The sequence below is a fragment of the Microcebus murinus genome, chromosome 20 (genome assembly GCF_040939455.1).
Source record: "Microcebus murinus isolate Inina chromosome 20, M.murinus_Inina_mat1.0, whole genome shotgun sequence".
Taxonomy (NCBI): domain Eukaryota; kingdom Metazoa; phylum Chordata; class Mammalia; order Primates; family Cheirogaleidae; genus Microcebus; species Microcebus murinus.
Genome location: NC_134123.1, coordinates 19,144,706 through 19,166,278, shown reverse-complemented (window position 1 = coordinate 19,166,278; position 21,573 = coordinate 19,144,706). Strand labels below are relative to the sequence as shown.

Here is a 21,573-nt window from a genome sequence, read left to right as displayed (position 1 = left end):
GAGGTTGCTGTGAGCTAGGCTGACGCCACGGCACTCACACTAGCCTGGGCAACAAAGCGAGACTCTGTCTCAAAAAAAAAAAAAAAAAAAAAAACAGGGTATTAAAAAAGATACCTATTATCTACCTATTACTGACTTAGATGTCTCCTCTCAAAAGTTGTGTAGGAATGAGGATAATAATTCTGAGCTAACATGAAGTGAGTGCAATAGGCCAGGAGTATTTAGTCTGACTCTAGGTCCATGCAACCTTGTTGTACAGATGAGAAAACATGCTCAAAGACACTAGGTAACTTTTCCGGGGTTCCATGGCTGGCTGTGTGCAATAGACCTGGTACAATCAGCATGAAACCTGGAGCAGGTTACTTAGCTTCTCTGTAACGTGTGTGTGTGGTGACTCTTCTTTCATCCTTAGTGACAGCTCTTTCTGCTGTCTGGTTTGATAACTGCTTGCCTCAGTTATTACCACTCAAACCAATACTAATCTGTTCATGTGTCTTACCTTTATTGAAGGCCTAATGGGGGGGGGGGGGGGCTGTGAGACATAAAAGATGAAAAGTCCTAATTTCAGGGGTGACAAGTCAAAGGTGAATAGGAGCCAGAGCTGGTGGCATCAAGTGTTAATCTAAGGAGTTTGGACTTTGCCAGGTGGGTGTGCTTGGTACTCTTGGCCTGCCCTACCTTCCCCACCTAATCCTTTCTGCCCTGCTTCCGTGTATCAGGAGTCAGAAGGCCAATCTCTAAGGGCCTGGGCTCCAGGTCCTCTGGCCTTTGTCTGGGTCCAGCCAATGAAAAGCACCAGGAAGAGATCACAGAACAGGAAGAAAGGTCAAGGTATTTATTTTCTGCCCTCTCTCCCTGCTAGGATGTGGTTCTGGCAGGAGCTGTTATTCTCAACCAAGGTCACAGATCCTTTCCAGGACCCCTATCCCATGATCATAGCTTTTGTGTGTTCCAGTAACACCTGCCCTTTCCTTCAATGCGCCTAGGGTGGTAACATTACCAGCTGTTGCCAGTCCCTGCCAGTCCCTGGGTGCTCCACTATCCCTTGCAGGTTTCCTTTACTGCTCAACACTGTTGTAAATAATCCCTTCACTGTTGTAAATAATCCCTTCATTAAAGGCTTTTCAATTAACCTTGAGTGCACTGGTTGTTTCCTGACTGTACCCTGACTTATGCAGTAAGCAATAAGAAACATTAAATTTTTAAAAAATTTGGCAGAAAGATGTAGGTACAATAGAGTTTACAAGACACTAGACACAAAGAACCAGTTAGGGAATCAAGTAAGAGATAAGAAAGGTCTGAGGGAATGAAATGGAGCAGACAGCTAACAATAGGATTTGGGTTTGAGAGGGGACAGAGAGGCCGGGTGCGGTGGCTCACACCTGTAATCCTAGCACTCTGGGAGGCCGAGGCAGGCTGATTGCTCGAGGTCAGGAGTTTGAAACTAAACTGAGCAAGAGCAAGACCCCGTCTCTACTATAAATAGAAAGAAATTAATTGGCCAACTAACATATATAGAAAAAATCAGCCGGGCATGGTGGCACATGCCTGTAGTCCCAGCTACTTGGGAGGCGGAGGCAGCAGGATTGCTTGAGCCCAGGAGATTGAGGTTGCTGTGAGCGAGGTGATGCCACAGCACTCACTCTAGCCTGGGCAACAAAGTGAGACTCTGTCTCAAAAAAAAAAAAGAGGGGACAGGGAGACCAAAATACTGAATTATAAACACAAGCACTAAAGTCCTCAACAAAATATTAGCAAACTGGATCCATACGACCAAGAGAGGTTTAATCAAAAATGCAAGGCTGGTTCAACATTCTAAAATCAATTACTATAACTCACTATATCAATACTGTAATCCTAGCACTCTGGGAGGCTGAAGTGGGAGGACTGCTAGAGGCCAGGAGTTTGAGACCAGCCAGAGCAAAAGCGAGACCCTATCTCGAGAGAGAGAGAGAGAGAGAGAGAGAGAGAGAGAGATAGATAGATAGATTAGCCAGGCAGCATGGGGCACACCTATAGTCCCAGCTACTCAGGAGGCTGAAGTAGGAGGACTGCTTGAGCTCAGAGCTTGAGGTTCCAGTGAGTTATGATGACATCACTGCACACTAGCTCTGGCAACAGAGTAAGACTCTTTTAAAAAGGAAAAAGAAGGAAAAGAAATGCAAATTAGAACTTATTCAACACAACTACACACATTATAATGCATGAAATTCAGAAAACCCGACATCAAATACTGGCAAGGATAAGAAGCAACTGTTTGTTGTTGGTGAAAATGAAAAATAATACAGCCACTTTGGAAAGGTCTACCATCTTATAATGTTAAATATATACCTATCATACAACCGAGCAATCCCACTTCTAGGTATAGTACTTACCAAGATAAATGAAAACTTATATTCACACAAAAACCTAATGTGAATGTCTACAGCAGTTTTATTCATAATTGCTAAAACTTGTAATCAACACAAATATCCTTCAACTGGTAAATGGATAAACAATAGTATATCAATGCATTGGAATACTACTCAGCAATAAAAAGGAAAAAAACTACTGATGCACACAACATGAATGAATTTCAAATGCATTCCGCTAATTGAAAGATGCCAGACTCGAAGGCTCCATACTGTGTGATGCCATTTAAATGACATAAAGGAAATGGCAAAACTCCAGGGACAGATAACAGATCAGTGTTTGCGAAATGCTGATATTGGGTTCATGGGTATTCTATAAAGGGGCACAAGGGAATTTTGGGGAGGGGTGATGGAACCGTTCTACATCTTGACCATTAGTGGTGGTTACATGACTGTATTTGTCAAAACTTACAGCACTACACATTAAAAAGGGTAAATTTGGCCAGGCGTGGTGGGTCATGCCTGTAATCCTAGCACTCTGGTAGGCCGAGGCAGCAGGATCACTCAAGGTCAGGAGTTTGAAACAAGCCTTAGCAAAGAGCAAGACCCTGTCTCTACTAAAAACAGAAAGAAATTAATTGGCCAACTAAAAAATATATATATATAAAAATTAGCCGGGCATGGTGGCGCATGCCTGTAGTCCCAGCTACTCGGAAGGCTGAGGCAGCAGGATCACTTGAGCCCAGGAGTTTGAGGTTGCCATGAGCTAGGCTGACACCACGGCACTCAATCTAGACTGGGCAACAAAGCGAGACTCTGTCTCAAAAAAAAAAAAAAAAAAAAAGACTTGTGATTGCCTGAAAGTTTTTTCAAGTGTCACTATTTGTTCTGGGATTGTCTACCTGATCCTATGAGAAGCAGCCAGCTCTTGGGAAACATAAAGATACATGGAGCCTAGTTGGTTCCATCCAAACTATTTACAAATGTATCTGTAATAGTTTGTCCTATAACTATGCTTTTTTAAATTACAAAATATGCTTTCTATTTTTCAGTGACAGCCTTTTAAAAAGAGCAATTAGGGACTTCCTACAGATAAAGTTACCGCCTTGTAACACTATCTTTACCTTGCAAGCCACAAAAATGCAGCCAAAGCATTAAATCAATTCAATGGAGAAACTCTTTTTAAGAAGTGGTGTTGGAGTAGGGCACAGTAGCTTACACCTACAATACTAGCACTCTGGGAGGCCCAGGTGGGAAGACTGCTTGTGCTCAGGAGTTCCAAGACCAGCTTGAGCAAGAGTGAGACCCCTGTCTCTACTAAAAATAGAAAAAATTAGCCAGGTGCATAGTCCCAGCTACACGGGAGGCTGAAGCAGGGGAATCACTTGAGCCCAGGAGTTTGAGGCTACAGTGAGCTACAATGATGCCACTACACTCTATCAGGGCGGCAGAGCAAGACACTGTCTCAAAGAAAAGAAAAGAAATGGCGTTGGAACAATTAGATATCCATATGGTAAACAATAAAGCTTCTAGAAAAATATATCAGAGAATATTTTTGAGACGATGGGGTAAAGACTTCTTAGATGGGACACAAAAAGCTAGTGCTCAATTATAAACTGGATTTCCAAATTTAGAAGAATTTCTGCTTATTAAAGACAATGTCTAAGAAGATGAAAAGGGGGCCAGGCATGGTGGCTCATGCCTGTAATCTCAGTGCTTTCGAGCCCAGGAGTTCAAGATCACAGTGAGTTATGATCATGCCACTGCACTCTGGCCTGGGTGAGAGACCTTGTCTCAAAATAAGCAAACTCAGTCAATAAAAAAAATGAAAAAGCAAGGCCCAATCTGAACATATATGTAGCAAAGGACTTGTGTGTATAAGAACTACAAACCAACAATAAAAAGGTGAACTACTCAATTAAAAAAACTGTCCAAGACTTAAACAGTTACTTTGTCAAAGATATACAGATGGCCAATAAACACATGAGAAAGTGTTCCATACCATTAATCATTAGGGACATACAAATTAAAAGCACAATAAGATACACATTACAATGGCTGAGATAAAAAAGACTGAAAACTCCGAAGTTTGGAGTGGATATGGAGCAAATGGAACTCTCATACACTCTTGGTAGGAGTGTAAAAAATCTTACAACCACTTTGGAAAATTGACAGTTTCCTATAAAGTTAACATATATCAACCCAATCACACCAACTCCACGTGTGGATATTTACCTAAGAAAATGAAAACATATGTCTACAAAAAAATTTATACAAATGTTCACAATAGCCTTATTCATAACAGCCTGAAGATTATCTAAATGAAAATCTAAAGAGTATTGCAGGGATGCAGAGGCTTTGGTTGCATGGCTTGCCTTTGCACCAAAGAGTTGGAGCTGCAGGCGTGCCAGTCCCCTGGGTGGCATGCACTGTAAACACTGGGTGTGAGTTTACCCATTCCCTCCTCAACCCTCCCTGTATAGGCTCTTGATCTGCCCAGCACTGTGTTAAGATTATAAAGATGAATTAGACACAGATCGTTTCTCTCTGGGGTGAGGGTGGAAGTAAGGGGATGGAGAAATGAGAGATTAAACAGAGATTAATATAGTTATCTGTATCATGAAAGGTCCAGGCAGGATATAGATGGTATACTCAAAAAGGGTAACTGAAGAGAATTTAATAAAGGACTTAGACAGGCGTAGGCAAAAGGTTAAGGGATGATGAAGCAGCCCCACTCTCCCCTTATCATTTAGGCTGAAAGGGAAAGGGAGGGGCATCCAGTAAGAGCAATACCCACTGGAAAGTGCCATCAGGCAGGAGCCATGACTATAATACTTTCCATAGACAATTGGGGGAATATTAGTACCCCAGCCACTTTCTCCCCCTACCGTTCAATCACTGGCTGGTGCCTCCTGTTGCAGAATGCATATATTAATAGCAATCAGAGAATGGAGTGATGCAGTACTTAGAGGTCAGCCCCAGTACCACCTCCAAGGCGGAGAGCAGAGTGGATATTAAAAGGAAAACAAACGAAAAACTAAAGGGCCACTCCACAGATGGCAATGAAAGAAGGATCAATCTGCAGCTAGTAGTCCAACTGAAGAACATAGAAGATGATTTCAGACCCACCTCTAACCCCCAAAATGACACAAGAATAAGACATGACATCTCTTCAGCAAAATTATAGAGACTTCTGGGGCTTTTGTCTTCCATAAAAGTAACACTCTAGAAATGACAGACTAGCTGATACTTACTCTTATATAAACCACTTCTTAAAATGAAAAATTTTAAAAGGTGTGTCGACATAAGGATTTACATTAGCATTAACTCAGCCTCCTAAAATATATTTTTTGAAAGCTTGGATTAAAAAAAAATAAAGAAGAATAGCCTGAAATTGGAAATGAACCCAAATGTTCTTTAATAGGAGAATGGGCAAACAAATTATGAAGTTGTCATACAATGGAATAGAGTATAGCAGTAAAAATCAGTTAACAATTAATACATGCAACAATATGTATGAATCTTTTTTTTTTTTTTGAGACAGTCTCTCACTCTGTTGCCCAGGCTAGAGAGTGCTCTGGCATCAGCCTAGCTCACAGCAACCTCAAACTCCTGGGCTCAAGTGATCCTACTGCTTCAGCCTCCCAAGTAGCTGGAACTACAGGCATGCGCCACCATGCCCAGCTATTTTTTTCTAAATATATTTTTAGTTGTCCAGCTAATTTCTTTCTATTTTTTTAGTAGAGATGAGGTCTCACACTTGCTCAGGCTGGTCTCTAACCCCTGAGCTCAAATGATCTACCCACCTCAGCCTCCCAGAGTGCTAGGATTACAGGTGTGAGCCACCATGCCCAGCCTGTATGAATCTTAAAGACACTGAGTAAAAGTTGCCAAGCACACACACAAAACCCATACTGTAGGATTCCATTTATTTGAAGTACAGGCAAGCCTTATTTATAGTGACACTAGTCAGAAGGTGGCATTAGTGATGGTGGTTGAGGTGGGGAAGGAATTGACTAGAAAAAGGCATAAGTACACCTACAATGATGGAAATGTTCTGTATCTTGTGTGGCACTGAGGTTACATGGTAATACAACTGTCAAAACTCACAAGATTCATTCTCCAAGGTCTATATGAAAAAAAAAAAAAAAAAAACTCACAAGTTGAATATTTCCTTTAAAACAAAACAAAAACCCTGTAAGCTTACTTTTGGAGATATCATCAGTATAGAGAGATAAGGGCTAGGGCCAAGAGACTTAAGTTTTCTGAGAGAGCAACTTCAAGTTAAGGCCTACTGATCTAGTCACTCTTGGCACTTGCTGAGGGTATCTGAAGATGGCACTTTTTGCTAGCCAGTGTTACACTGGGTGAGCTGCTGAGCTGTAGGTTTAGGAAGTCCTCACCACTCACGAACAACTCATACTAAGGGAGGATTCAAAAAGGAGTTCTTAGGCCGGGCGCTGTGGCTCACGCCTGTAATCCTAGCTCTTGGGAGGCCGAGGCGGGCGGATTGCTCAAGGTCAGGAGTTCAAAACCAGCCTGAGCAAGAGCGAGACCCCGTCTCTACTATAAATAGAAAGAAATTAATTGGCCAACTGATATATATATAAAAAAAAAAAAAAAATTAGCCGGGCATGGTGGCGCATGCCTGTAGTCCCAGCTACTCGGGAGGCTGAGGCAGAAGGATCACTCAAGCCCAGGAGTTTGAGGTTGCTGTGAGCTAGGCTGACACCACGGCACTCACTCTAGCCTGGACAACAAAGTGAGACTCTGTCTCAAAAAAAAAAAAAAAAAAAAAGGAGTTCTTCCCTTGTATCACTTTTAGGCAAGCAAATTTCACGATGGCCATAAGCAGAGAAATAGCATATATCAGTTTGTAGCTAATGGGTTGGACAATGAAGCTTGGCACACCCCAAAGGTGGCGAGCCCTCACTCAGTGCCCAGTCCCCACACATCCCTAATACCCATTAACCAGGAGACTAGCCACAAAACTGGCCCCATACCTTGAGTTCTCCAGTTACAGCAGCCTGCCAGAGCTCTGCATATTCGGGGCAACCCTCCCTCCTCAGAGATGGCTTCACAGACTTTGCTGCAGACCTGTCCCCTCAGACACATTCCGAAGGGCCAGTGTCCAGAATCTTGTTTGCAAATTAGATTTTTCCCTGGATAAATCCTTTTCAGTAATTTTAACCTAATATAACATATGCTAAGATAAAGCACTGTGACCAAAGGTTAGGTAAGGGCCCTAGTTACTGAGATAGGCCCTCAAGCTAATTTTAAAATAGATTGTGACATTAGCTAAGCTAATTATAGTCTGTGTTTTAAGTGCTTGTATATATAAAATGACACCTGTAATTTATGCAAATTGATTCCTTATAAATACTTATTATGCATTTACCATGGGACAGACCTAGATAATAAAGTACAGGATACTTTGGTGAGCAAAACGGATACAGTTTCTGCTTGTATAACGTGTACAGTCTAGCAGGAGAGATAAGACAAATAATCACATAAATACGTAATTACAATTTGAGATATTTGAGATGAGTGCTATAAAGGAAAAGAACAGGGTGCTATAAGAGCATTCAGCAATATAAATTAGCCTTTTTTTAAAGAGACGGTTCCATGGGTCAGGCTTTGTTTAAAAAAAAGTAGAAAAACCAAAAAAAGAAAAGGAGACACACACACACACACACACACACACACACACACACAGTGTCTCACTATTGCCCAGGTTGGAGTGTAGTGGCGTGATTATAGCTCACTGTAACCTCAAACTCCTTGGCTAAAGTGATCCTCCTGCCTCAGCCTCTTAAATACCTGGGACTATAGGTGCCACACCACTAAGCTGACTAACTAAAAAAAAAATTTTTTTTAGAGATGGAGTCTCGCTACGTTGCCCAGGGTGGTCTATAATGACTGGCCTCAAGTGATCCTTCTGCCTCCTGATCCCAAAGTGCTGGGATTATAGGTGTGACTCACCATGCCTGGCCAAATTAGCCTTATTTTTAAAAGTGTCAAATGATGTATCTGTAATGCACTTTCCCAGTTCCATGTGAGAAAGGCACTACTGAATTATGATAAAAACACTGACAGTGGGAATCATTTTCTATCCACTGACCCTCACCCTACTCCTTAGCTATCAATCTCACTTGCCTGTGCTGTATTTGGAGTTGTGCCCAACTCTTTCCCCCACTACAAGACTTCATTGCAGTGGTCCCTACATCTATTTATTTATTTTTTTTTTTTTGAGACAGAGTCTCAACTCTGTTGCCCGGGCTGGAGTGCCGTGGCGTCAGCCTAGCTCACAGCAACCTCAAACTCCTGGGCTCAAGCGATCCTCCTGCCTCAGCTTCCCAAATAGTTGGGACTACAGGCATGCACCACCATACCCAGTTAATTTTTTTCTATATATTTTAGTTGGCCAATTAATTTCTTTCTATTTTTTAGTAGAGAAGGGGTCTCACTCTTGCTCAGGTTGGTCTTGAACTCCTCAGCTCAAACGATCCAGCAGCCTTGGCCTCCCAGAGTGCTAGGATTACAGGCGTGAGTCACTGCACCCGGCCTTGGAGTTATCCTTGATTCTCCTCTTTCTCTCACACTTCACATCTGATCCATTAACAAGTCTTGCTGATGTTCTGCCTTCAAAATATATCCTGAACCCAAGCACTTCCCACCATGTCTACCTGCAACCCCTCTTCCTTTTACCTTTCTGATCTTATATCCTACTCACTCTTCCCTTCGGTCATTTAGCTCCAGCCACAGTGGGTCACTGCTGTGTCTCAAACATCCAAGTATACTCCTGCCTCAGGGCCTTAGCACTTGCAGTTCCCTCTACTGTGCAGATACCCACTTGGCTTACTGTCTCACTTCCTTCATGTTTCTACCCAAATGTTGTCTTATCAGAAAGAGGTTTATTTTTCTATTGTTTGTCTGCTCCCACCATCCCTGCTAGAATATATGCTCCTTGAAGATAGAGAACATTTTGTCTGTTTTGTTCACTGCTATATCCCCAGTGTCTAGAACAGGTCTGAAATATAGCAGGTGCTCAGTAAATATTTGCTGGAAAAAAAATGAAAGATTTCTCACCTAGCTCCTACATAGTTAATAAACTAAGACATATATACTGAGTCCCTCAAAACTGTATATAATTCAGAAGGTTCTTGGGATATGTTTACAAATGTAATAAAGAGATCCCGATCCCTTACGTCATTTGCCTACAGAGTTTGGTACAGAATCTGGTTTAATGGTTCAGGAAAGAAAACAAGTATAATAGCTCTGCCTGCTGCCTAAGATGAGGAAGATGAGCTGCTGCTCTTAGTCTTTTGCCACATGACCTGCTAAGAGATGCCCTCACCCAGAACTGTCTAACTACCACTCGTCTTCCACATAACATGACCCATGCTTATCAGTCACCTCAGTCCCCTAGTAGTCAAGTTTCCTCCCTCTTACTAGAGAAGTATACTGTATGTCAAGCCACAATGACCCAGCACTTACGGGCTATATTCAGTCAAATGCCAACAGACAAATGAAAAGAAGGCAAGTGACAGTGGACCCAAACAAGTGGTAGTGACTCAAACCTAACCAGTTCATAAGGAACCACTGTGGCTGCAGGGAAGCCTCCCCATCCCTACAGCCAGTCCATCACTACACCCCATCAATCCTGATGTCTCCCTCCTGGTCCTGACCATTTCCTTCTCCAGCTTTTAAGTGCCCCTAGGATAAAACCCAAATTCCTTGACGGGGCTCACAAAGCATCTCTCTGGTGTGCATAGGGCCCTTCCTCACTTCTCCACTTCCCTGCTTTCCCCCTTTGCCTGCACTCAGCAGGCTAGTAGCTATAATATGTGACCCCCTTCAGTCCATGCTGTTTGCTCTGCCTGGAACAATCTTTTCTGACCCCCCTAACTCCTGCTCAAGAGATCTGTCAGGTCTCCACATAAGCACTACTGCTGAGAGGCTGTGCCTCGGCTAGGTTAAGTGACTCTGCTCACAGTTCCCACACCAGCCTGGGTTTTGGCTTTCACAGTGCTCATTACACTTCACTGGGCTCACCTATCTAGTGTCTGTCATGATGGCAGGACCTTGCCTGTCTTACATGTTGCTGTGTTGACACCAGGGCAGAGCACAGTACCTGACACCATGTACGTGCTGAGCAATGACTGAGGAATGAGCATACCAACGAATGAGTGTGAGAATGAATGAATCCAGAAGTCAAGTCAAAGCCTGTGTGGATGCTGTACTGACTAGAAGACAATGGCTTTTCCTGCCAAATTTCTTCTCTGCCTTTCTGATTTTAAAGAAATGATTAATTTTAAAATCTTAAGAGTATACACTACCTAAATGATGCCCTAGAACTACTTCTGTGTTTCCCTGAAAATAAGACCTACCCATAAAATAAGCCTTGCAGAATTTCTAAGCATTTGGGCAATAGAAGCCCTAACCCGAAAATAAGACCTAGTGATGGGCGTGGCTACGCAGCATATCTGCCCAAACCATGCATTTTGTCTCAGAGCGGTAAAGAAGATGAGCAGCCCTTCTCATCTGCCCCATGAGAGCTCTACTGCTCGACATGAGAGATTGGGGCCAATGGTTTTAAAGGAAGTAGAGTCGCAAGAAATTCAGGATGGAATTCAGGGTTTGGAGATTTATGATGATGTTCCAGAAGACGACGACTTAACTATATTTGAATAAATGTAGATTGTTGTACCTGTACCGTACTTTAAAAAATAACACATCCAGACTGGGCGCTGTGGCTCACGCCTGTAATCCTAGCTCTTGGGAGGCCGAGGCGGGCGGATTGCTCAAGGTCAGGAGTTCGAAACCAGCCTGAGCAAGAGTGAGACCCCGTCTCTACTATAAATAGAAAGAAATTAATTGGCCAACTGATATATATATATAAAAAATTAGCCGGGCATGGTGGCGCATGCCTCTAGTCCCAGCTACCCGGGAGGCTGAGGCAGAAGGATCACTCGAGCCCAGGAGTTTGAGGTTGCTGTGAGCTAGGCTGACGCCACGGCACTCACTCTAGCCTGGGCAACAAAGTGAGACTCTGTCTCAAAAAAAAAAAAAAAAAATAACACATCCCCTGAAAATAAGCCCTTGGGTGTCTTCTTGAGGAAAAATAAATATAAGACCCTGTCTTATTTTCGAGGAAACACGGTACTATGGAACATCACCCTAGGAGAGTGGTGCCATCACTTAACATCTAGTTGCAAGGGGATTTATAATATGGAAGCATAATTCTTGAGCCTGGTAAAGGAGATAAAATGAAAAATATAAAGGCCAATTTTAAGTTTAAATTTTGTTTTGCAAAAACCAGGAACCTGTTGGGAAGATAGTAAGTAGTAATGCATTTCAGGTGGTCTTCAGCAACAGTCATATATCAAGAATTAGGAAATGTCTGATTGTCCCCCAGTCTTTTTTCTTTTTTTTTTTTTAATTTTAAATTTTAGAGACAGGGTCTCACTATGTTGCCCATACTGGAGTGCAGTGACTATTCGCAGGTGTGATCATAGCACACTGCAGCCTAGAACTCCTGGGCCCAAGCAGTCCTCCCACCTCAGCCTCCTAAGTAGCTGGAACCACAGGATCACAGGCTTACACCACCGAGCTTGGTCTCCCAGCCTTTCTTTCGCCCCACCTCCAATCTGGAATTGAGCCAATGTGGCAGACAGGCTAACACCACCTAAATAGCAGAGCTGGACCACAAAAGGAAAAACAACCACATCTCATCATCACAGCCCAAGGAACAGTCAGGGGCAAGCACACAGCTTCAGAGTACTGGACTGCATGCTCACAGTCGAGGGACTATCTACGGTACAGCTATAACTCCCCACTAACCAACTTGTGTCTGAGATTGCAACATGAATGCTTTCAGATAGATGTGAAAACGTTTCTTCACCTGCATTGATGTTCTCATTAAAAAATAAAAGCCAGAGTAAAGAAACAAGTATTTAATTTTACAAATTAGTTATAACAAATGTTTTGGTGCCTGGATTTCAAAGATGCAGAGGTTCTATGGAGAAGGGTTAGTTTCCTACGATTTGTTTATTTTAACAGTGACATGGTCACAGATTTCTGCCTTTCCATTGAAAGCAAAAACAAAGGCAGGGCAAAGGAAAGAAATGCTATTCTTGCAGCTCCACAAGCTGACATGGCAGTAAACTGCCACCATGTCATCAGAGAGCAGACCTAGCCCTGGCCAGAGACACCAGCTCCCAACACCATCCCCCTCTACACACTGTCCCAGGAGGGATGTTAATCACAGGCCTAATGACCTGTCTTATGAAGCATAACTACCCATGTACAAAAGGGACAGCTAAATCAGGTCATAAAGCAGCAGCAAATTTAGCACCCACATTAGTATTTGGATCAGTGTTAGGTTAAAAAGCTTTAGCTGATTATTATAATAGGAAAAGTACTTATCCACCAGCTATATTAGGTCTTTATTGTTTTTGAAAATATAGCAATAACATTTTTTTCCTAATACTGCTTTAACAGTGAGCTCCAGATTGACACCAACCCTGAGAATTCCATCCTCAGCTCTACTCTCTCCCTAAGCAATTTTATAGCTAATTATTCAATTTCACTATGACTTCCATGTGAACACTTCTAACTTCTGATCTCCAGCCCCAACAACTCGCTCCAGTTCTGGCTCTATATTTTTAAGTGTCTACTGGAAATCCCTACTTGGGTGACTTACTAGCTTCGCCAAATACTAATTCCTCTTTCCCCACAAACATGAACCTCCTTCTGTGTTCCCTCATCCCTTTTAATGGCAAATCATCAGAGTCCTTCCCTCAGTCACTCCCCCCAGTTCCCCTCCTTTTTTGTAAAGAGACAGGGTATTACCCCGTCACCAAGGCTGGAGTCCAGGGGTGCAATCATAGCTCACGTCGTAACCTTGAACTCCTGGGCTCAAGTGATCCTCCTGCCTCAGCTACCTGAGTAGCTAGGACTACAGGTTTGCCACCACACCAGACTGATTTGTAGAGATGAGGTCTCTACAATTTTTTGTAGAGATGAGGTCTCACCCTGGTACCCAAGCTGGTCTCAAACTCCTCCTACCTTGGCCTCCCAAAGTGCTGGGATTATAGGTGTGAGTCATTGCACCTGGCACTCACCAGGATTTTTAAATGCCACACAAATCAAGCATTACACCAGGAGTTAGGGCACACAGGAGTAATCCAAATAGGGCCCTGGAGCTTATAGTTTCCATCTCTTGCTTTACCCAACCTGAATATCAAGGACTGATTTGACTCAGGAACATAGCAAGTGTTCAAAGATACTTCCCTGTAGCAAGCATGTGAACAAACGCTCTGTCCTTGCCTTTAAACTGCTGAGGTAAAGCACATTTCTCTATAATGCATGTGAAGTAGCCAACCCTAGAGAGAGGTATGCTATATACTCTGGTTTTACCCAAGAAGAAGGCGAGTTTTTAATTATGATGCCTAAACATTTGTTTAATGTGCAAATCCAATTGCCTGAAGTTTTCTTGTGTTTTCCACCTTCTATATGGATACAAATGGTCAGATCCTGAAAAAAATGCTATTTCTATGGCAGCAAAAGACACCTTGGGTCACTTTTCTGACTTCCTTCTGGATTTTGGATAGGACGTTCCTAGGGCACCTTGGAGCCTAGCGACCCTGAATGGCATTCTCTAACTCTGTGTTACATAGCCTCTGGTCAACTGGGAAGGTTAAGCAGTTCACCAGAAACTAGTCAGGTCCAGTGCCCTTCACAAGTATCTCCTATTTGGATGTAGAAAACTGCTTAGCAGCTGGGCCACAACCATGTTCAGCTGCTAAATTAACAATCTTCTAGCTGCTTAAATGAGAGATATAAAATAACCTAATCTCAGGCCATTCTTGGCCAGAACGCCCCCTTTTTTTCTTTTGTTAGTATGTAGTGAAGGAGGCAGGCTATAAAATACCAGGCATACCCAGGATATGCCCACCTGAAAATAGCCACTTTAATATTTTAGAATTTCTGACTGTTATTGTTTAATGGATGTCTTGTCTCCCTATTAAGACTCTAAGCTCTTTTCAGGACCAAGCCTGGGTTTTATAGAGAGACAGTTCCCAACTTAGGATGGTTCAAACTACTATTTCTCAACTTTACAATGGTGCAAAAGCAATATGCATTCAGTAGAAACTATACTTCAAATTTTGAATTTTGATCTTTTTCTGGGCTAGCCATATGCAGTACTGGGCAGCAGTATCAGTGAGCTGCAGCTCTTGGTCACCATGTGATCACAACGGCAAACAAACAACTGACACTCTACTGTGTACTATGTTGCCAGATGATTTTTGCCCCACTGTAGGCTAACATAAGTGTTCTGAGCACATTTAAGGTAGGCTAGATAAGCTCTGATGTTTGGTAGGTTAGGTGTATTAAATGCATTTTTGACTTAAGATATTTTCAACTTATGGTGGGTTTATGGGGCTACTAAGTCAAGAAGCATCTATGTTAGGCAGATAACAGGTCCCTGAAAATTTACACTTAAAGGTATTTTACCAGGGCATGGTGGCTCAGCCCTGTAATCCCAGAACTTTGGCAGGCCAAGGCAGGAGAGTCGCTTGAGGCCAGGAGTTCGAGACCAACCTGGGCAACATAATGAGACCTCATTTTTTTTTTTTTTTGAGACAGAATCTCACTTTGTTGCCCAGGCTAGAGTGAGTGCCATGGCATCAGCCTAGCTCACAGCAACCTCAAACTCCTGGGCTCAAGCAATCCTCCTGCCTCAGCCTCCCGAGTAGCTGGGACTAGAGGCATGCGCCACCATGCCTGGCTAATTTTTTCTATATATATTAGTTGGCCAATTAATTCTTTTTTATTTATAGCAGAGACGAGGTCTCGCTCTTGCTCAGGCTGGTTTCAAACTCCTGACCTTGAGCAATCTGCCAGCCTCAGCCTCCCAGAGTGCTAGGATTACAGGCGTGAGCCACCACGCCCAGCCTACAAAAAATTTTTAAAGATTAGCTGGGTGTGGTGCTACCCACCTGTAGTCCCAGCTACTTGGGAGGCTGAGGCAGGAGGACTGCTTGAGTCCAAGAGTTTGAGGCTACAATGAGCTAATATCACACCAGTGCACTTCAGTCTGGGCAACAGGGTGAGATCCTGTCACCAAAAAAAGGTGTTATGGTAACATTCCTGTATAATTTGGAAATTACTTAAATACATATGTTATAAATGTTATATTAGGGATTTTGGCATTGAAGGAAGGAGAAACACAATAATTTCAAAAGTAAAACCACCATGACCAGGAGTAAGCCCAGGGCTAGGAGAACTAAAAGAGCCATTTAATTACAATGATTTATTTTGAAAATAACTCAGATAAGAAATACTATGATACATCATTGTCCCCCATTGCTCCAAAATACATGTTGTGTCCTCTGAGCTCTTGGCACAGAAATACGAATGCAACCAGAAGTATGACTGATCTCTCCACCAACCCCCTTCTCCGTGGCAGAGGATGCCTGGCAGGACAACCATCCCATTTTACATGCTCCCAGAGTCATCCCTAGAGGGGGCCCTCAGAGATGATAATCATTTCCTAGAGGAGCCACCATGCTGCAGAAAACACTAATCACATAGAACATCCTATAATATGCTTGCTGTCCATCAACAAGCACCAAAGAAACCCTAAGGGTCAAAATCACCTATGTGAGGCACCAAAGAAATAGCAGTCTCAGAAAGCAGCACAAGATCTAGATAGTCACCTTTCAATTATAACAGGTAAATTTGTTATCTAGGTAACCTCATTACTGTTTGGCTGACACCTGAGATAGGAAACATCAGTGCTGCCTAGTCCCTGCCATCATTTCCTCACCCACACACCAAGTTTAATAGAGTGAGAAGGGGTGAAGGCTCTGAGAGAGAAAATCAGTTCAATAACCTCATTTACATCAGCAAGAAACTTTAAGGGGTTTTCAAAATATATACCCATAGAACATTACGGTTATCTTATTTTTTTTGCTAAGTTTTTACATTTGTTTGATGTATTTATGATCAAACTGTATTTACAACTTTGTATCCTGAGTTTTTTACTTACTCTTTTGACATATTTTTCATGTCATCATATAGTCTTTAGGAGTTATATGACATGTCACTGTAAGTGGAAAAACTCAAACCATTTTTCTCTGCTGTCACAGCACAACAACACAGAAGACTTCTGTGACAAAATATGTGGGGGTTTCTCCCCACACACCAAGCAAGCAATCAAGCAATTCTGTAGCAGACACCAGCCGGGTGTCCTCCAATTCGATTCCAACATCATCTACCTGGAGATAGGGTCAGACCCCACAGGTTGAGGGCTCAGTCTCCACAAGACTGCTGCCTCACTTTCAATGCCAATTAAAAGCCCCACGTTGTTTCACCTGTGGTTCTGACTGACCAGCTATAAATTGGGGATCCTAAGACCCCCTCCTTGGGTTCAGTTAATTTGCTAGAGCAGCTCACAGAACTCAGGGAAACACTTACATTTACTGGTTTATTATATTATTATATTACAAAGGATACAGATGAACAGATGCATAAAGCAAGGCATGTGGGAAAGGGTCCCCAGGCACACCACCCTCCAGGAAGCTCCATATGCTCAGCTATCCAGAGCTCTCTGAACCCAGCCAGCCCTTTTTGGGTTTTTATGGAGATTTCATTATATAGGCACAACTGATTAAGCCATTGGCAATCAACTTAACCTTCATCCCTCCCTGTCTTTGGCAGAGGTTGGGGGTGGGTATGAAAGTCCAACCCTCTAATCACATCTTTGCATTTCTTGAGACCAGCCCCCATACAGAGGCTACAAAGGGGCTGCCAGCCATCAGTCAAGTCGTTAGCATACAAAAAGACATCACTATGGAGATATGAAGGATTTTAGAAGTTATATGCCAGGAAATGAAGATAAAGACCAAATATACATTTTACAATATCACAGTCACTGACTATAATATAAACCAGCTTTTCATTTCTCTAGTGTTAGACATTTATGTCATTTTCATTTTTTCTGTTATAAATTATACAGGTTAAGAAATTATGGTCCAGACCGGGGCGAAGTGGCTCACGCCTGTAATCCTAGCACTCTGGGAGGCCGAGGCGGGTGGATTGCTCGAGGTCAGGAGTTCGAAACCAGCCTGAGCTAGAGCGAGACCCTGTCTCTACTATAAATAGAAAGAAAGTAATTGGCCAACTAATATATATAGAAAAAATTAGCCGGGCATGGTGGCACATGCCTGTAGTCCCAGCTACTTGGGAGGCTGAGGCAGAAGGATTGCTTGAGCCCAGGAGTTTGAGGTTGCTGTGAGCTAGGCTGATGCCATGGCACTCACTCTAGCCTAGGCAACAAAGCGAGACTGTCTCAAAAAAAAAAAAGAAATTATGGTCCAGAAGTTACACAATTTACATAAGGTTACCATTCTAAGCAAAATATAATTGTAGAAGTAAATAATAAAGATTTGGGTGTCAGTGATACAGGAAAATCTCAAAACCAAGTAAAAGTGTTTTGGGGTTCTATTTTGGGTTACCTATTCTTATGAGAAATTGAGATGACAGTTTAGAGTAACTTAGTTATCCCAGGCCAAAAAGGAAGACTGAATTCAGTAATCAGTTCCCATTTTTCATAGCCTTCATTCCTAATCCTTCATTATAGAAGACTTAGATAGAAACATTTTTAGAGAAGCAGCTCTTGGGAATGGCTGTGGGAAGTGGCAGAGAGAGTGAGCTATCCTCCTAGCAGTTGTGAGGCTATCTGGGGTCCAAAAGAGTGTACATTTTATCACTGGCTACCTTGAGAACTGACAGTACCTAGAGCAAAGACACTACTTGCAACTCCCTTTCTAAGAGGAGGACCTAAAGAAGTGCTTAAGGATAGGGTTCAAGTGTATTTAAGTAATGCATTATAAATTGTCTAAGAGGTATCCAGTTAAAAAAAGATAATGTAAAAATATTCGTCTCTTCCCTTTTAACATTTAATCTCTATCTTAAGTGCTTATTTCCACCACCACGAGGCAGAAAATTTTCATTTCCTTTCTTTGTTTGAAGAGATGATACTTTAGTGAGCTCATTCTTGACCTAATGTCTAATTTATAAGTGGGTGTTACAGTGTAGGGAAGTCTTATTGCTTTCATGTCTTTTTCAGTCTCTTATCACTTTCATAAGACTAAGTCTATTTCAAGTATCTTTCATTCCCACTTTTTAAAACATCTGACATGTAAATTTTCAAGCAATTTGGACTTTTAGATTCTAAAGTTTACTTTTAAGTTTACTAATACAAAACTGCTACTTTTGTAATGTAAAAAAAATAATGCTTCAGTCCAATTAGCTGTGTAAAAAAAAAAAAAAATAATGCCCCATTACTATACTATATATAAATTCTCAAAAATAGCAAAAGCTCCAATTCAATTATTTCCTAGATGCTTTCCAATTCCAATTGTGGATTTGTCCTGGAATCAGATCCCCTACTATAAACATGCACAAGTGACTTTTCAGGCATCAGAAAGGCACCTTTCCTACTTCTAAGTTAGTGGTCTCCAATTTCTGTGTTTTCAGAACACTGATCTCTGTACTTGAACTTCTTCATATATCAGATGACACTGCTATGCCCATTACATTTCTCTTCTTATGGCAAAACTAGGAATCAGTTCAGTGAAAGCAGATCCTGTTAGCAATACTGGTTTATCTGGTAAGGTTTGCTCAGGATTGGACTGTTAAATAATGCTGATTACTTTATTACAGGCCAGATTTGATAACTGCCCTCAGCTCCTCCAGAAAACGGAGTGGATGTTAAGTAATTATTTGTCAAAGGTTTCACTGTCATAACAACTAAGAACCACTTTGAAAGTTCTCTCTGTAAGTCCACCCCTCCCCTTCTCCGAAAACAAGTGTATTCCTGATCGAAAAAGCTCAGAAAATGCACACAAATCCATGGGGAACACTGTAGCCACATTTAAGCAGTACCTTCTCCAATAGCTCACTCAAGGAAGTATATGCACCTACATTCAAAGCACCTTCCCACAACCCATCCAGTTCCACAGTTGACAATTGGTCTCCTCCATGTTACCTTGATTTTGGTCTACTTGTCTTACTTCCACCTGGGTTTACACTAAAGTAATGAGGGTTTCTACACAGAGTACATGGATTTTCATTAAGCTTTTCTGACAGAACTTAATTAGCAGCACCGGTTTTCCCCCCAAGATTACACCTGCTTCTGATAATGCCCCATTATATCCCTTGAGGTATTTATATGAAATAATTCCACAGATACAAGAAAAGTCAAAATGCCCAGCCACAATATCCATAGTTATGGTCTGGCACTGATTTATGAACCTAAGACAAAGCTTCCTTCCTTAAACTTATTTCACCTGTTAACACTGCCATACTTTCAATGTATCTTATTATTCTGGAGGGTAAAAAAAACTGTTGCAAAGTCAAATGTAACTTGAAAATTAGTTTCTACCAGCTAGGAACAAATTGACTTTGATGATTAGAATCAGGTTATCAGGGACCATCTTTTAAAAAGTCACACATTTCTTTTCCTCACACTGCAAATCTTTAAATCTTGGGGGGGGGGGGCTTTTTTTTTTTTTTTTTTTTGCATTGCTAGTTCTACTAATGGGTTCTAGTATTACTATAGAAATCATAAATCAATTTGCCTAGCAAATAAAAATAACAGATTAGACCCAGACCCATGATTATTCCATAGGAAAAGTGGGATAACCAGGTGGTAAGAGGAAGCTTCTCGGTACAGAATCTTTATCTGGGAAATAAGGATTCTACCTACAGAACTATTTGGTGAAAACTTCCCTCTCTTCTCCAGACAGATTCTCTAAACTCTCAGTCCAAAAGCAGTAATTTTTTCAGATTTTCTGTAAAATGGATGGCCTTAAAAAACTCTTTTGTTCTCTGGTGTAGCTTTTCAGAAGGAAATGGGCTTCCTTATCAAGAAAAAGAATCTAGCTTCCCCGGAGACAAAGACAACTATCTTCTCCATGTCACTCTGTACCACAACAACTTTTAGGTGTCTTCCTTTTCTAATTTAAACACGGTTCCCTTCAACTGAATGGCCATACACTATGGGCTCTTCCTTCAGAGCCCACTGTGCCCCACAGATCACAAAGGTGGAACCTGGCCCCAGCTCTGGACATTTAAAAGGCACCCTCTTTCTTTCTCATGGGTCTTGTCCTCAGCATGACATTATGGGATTAATGAACAGAAATAACACGGTGTATAGCCTTCCTTGGTGTCCATCCGATGCCGCTTTCAACTTTTCTATTCCTCTCCTGTGCTTTAGATTCTTCTGGAGTTTGGAAGGTAAACTATTCACACGACCATTCCTCATCTCCCCGCCCCCTCTTCCTCCCTCACCATTCAAGTGTGGTCAGGCCTTGATGGGAATACCTCACCTCACCTTTTGTCTCCGCGAGTCCATCTGCTTCCTTCCAGAGCTTAAAAGGTAGGCCAGGGCCACCGAGACATGGCCAGAGGGCACCTAGGGGCTGGCACAGCCACCCGTACGTTCTGGGGCATCCCTTCTCCCACCTGTCACCTGAAGACCCGTTTCTTAAAAAAAATTTTACTCCCCACAAAGTCCCATCTCTTTCTGAAACGGGATGAACCAGCTACCCAACGAGCCCTTTGTCTGAGGCTTCCACACCTCTCACATCCTCATCCACAAAGCGTCCATCCTCACACAATTAGGAGGTCTGCTCGCCACAGGGCGGGAGAGACTAGGTTTCCGCATCTGGTAAAAGGATAGGTTATGTCCCAGGTCCTTCCAGGACCCGAAATTGTACAATTCTACAACCAAACGTGCAGGTCCCCTTTCCGAGGTGGAAAGGGCCAGCGGCAGGGTGACTCTCGAACTCAGCGCGCGTGCTGGCAGTTAGAACAGGCCCCCTCCAGCCCCGGCTCCGCGAATCCACGCCTCCGACCTCAGGCGCCGGGCCGCTGAGGAGGCCTGGCCGGCGCCCGCCCGCCGCCGCGCCGTGCCCTCCTTCACCCTCACCCGCCGCCGCGGGCCGCCTCTCACCTGGCACGCTGGCATCGTCCGCCCCGCGTCGCACTGGATCCCATGGGTCCGGACGGGTCTCGGCGGCCACCAGTTCCCCTTGACCGAGGCTGGCGGGGATGCGCGAGCACCAGAGTCTAGCGCGCCGCCACCGGGAACGCGCCGCCTGGTTTCTAAGGAACGGGGGCCTCGGGAAAGGGAGGGGCGGGACGCCGG

General features: G+C 42.8%; 1 protein-coding gene across 1 annotated transcript in view; it reads right to left on the bottom strand.

Annotated features, from left to right (window-relative positions):
* GFOD2 (Gfo/Idh/MocA-like oxidoreductase domain containing 2) overlaps window positions 1-21,573 on the bottom strand; it is a 43,879-nt gene extending 22,306 nt beyond the window's left edge. The window contains exon 1 of the mRNA XM_012742561.2: window positions 21,379-21,573. The gene's annotated coding sequence lies outside the window, so the exon portion shown is untranslated. The remainder of the gene's footprint in view (window positions 1-21,378) is intronic.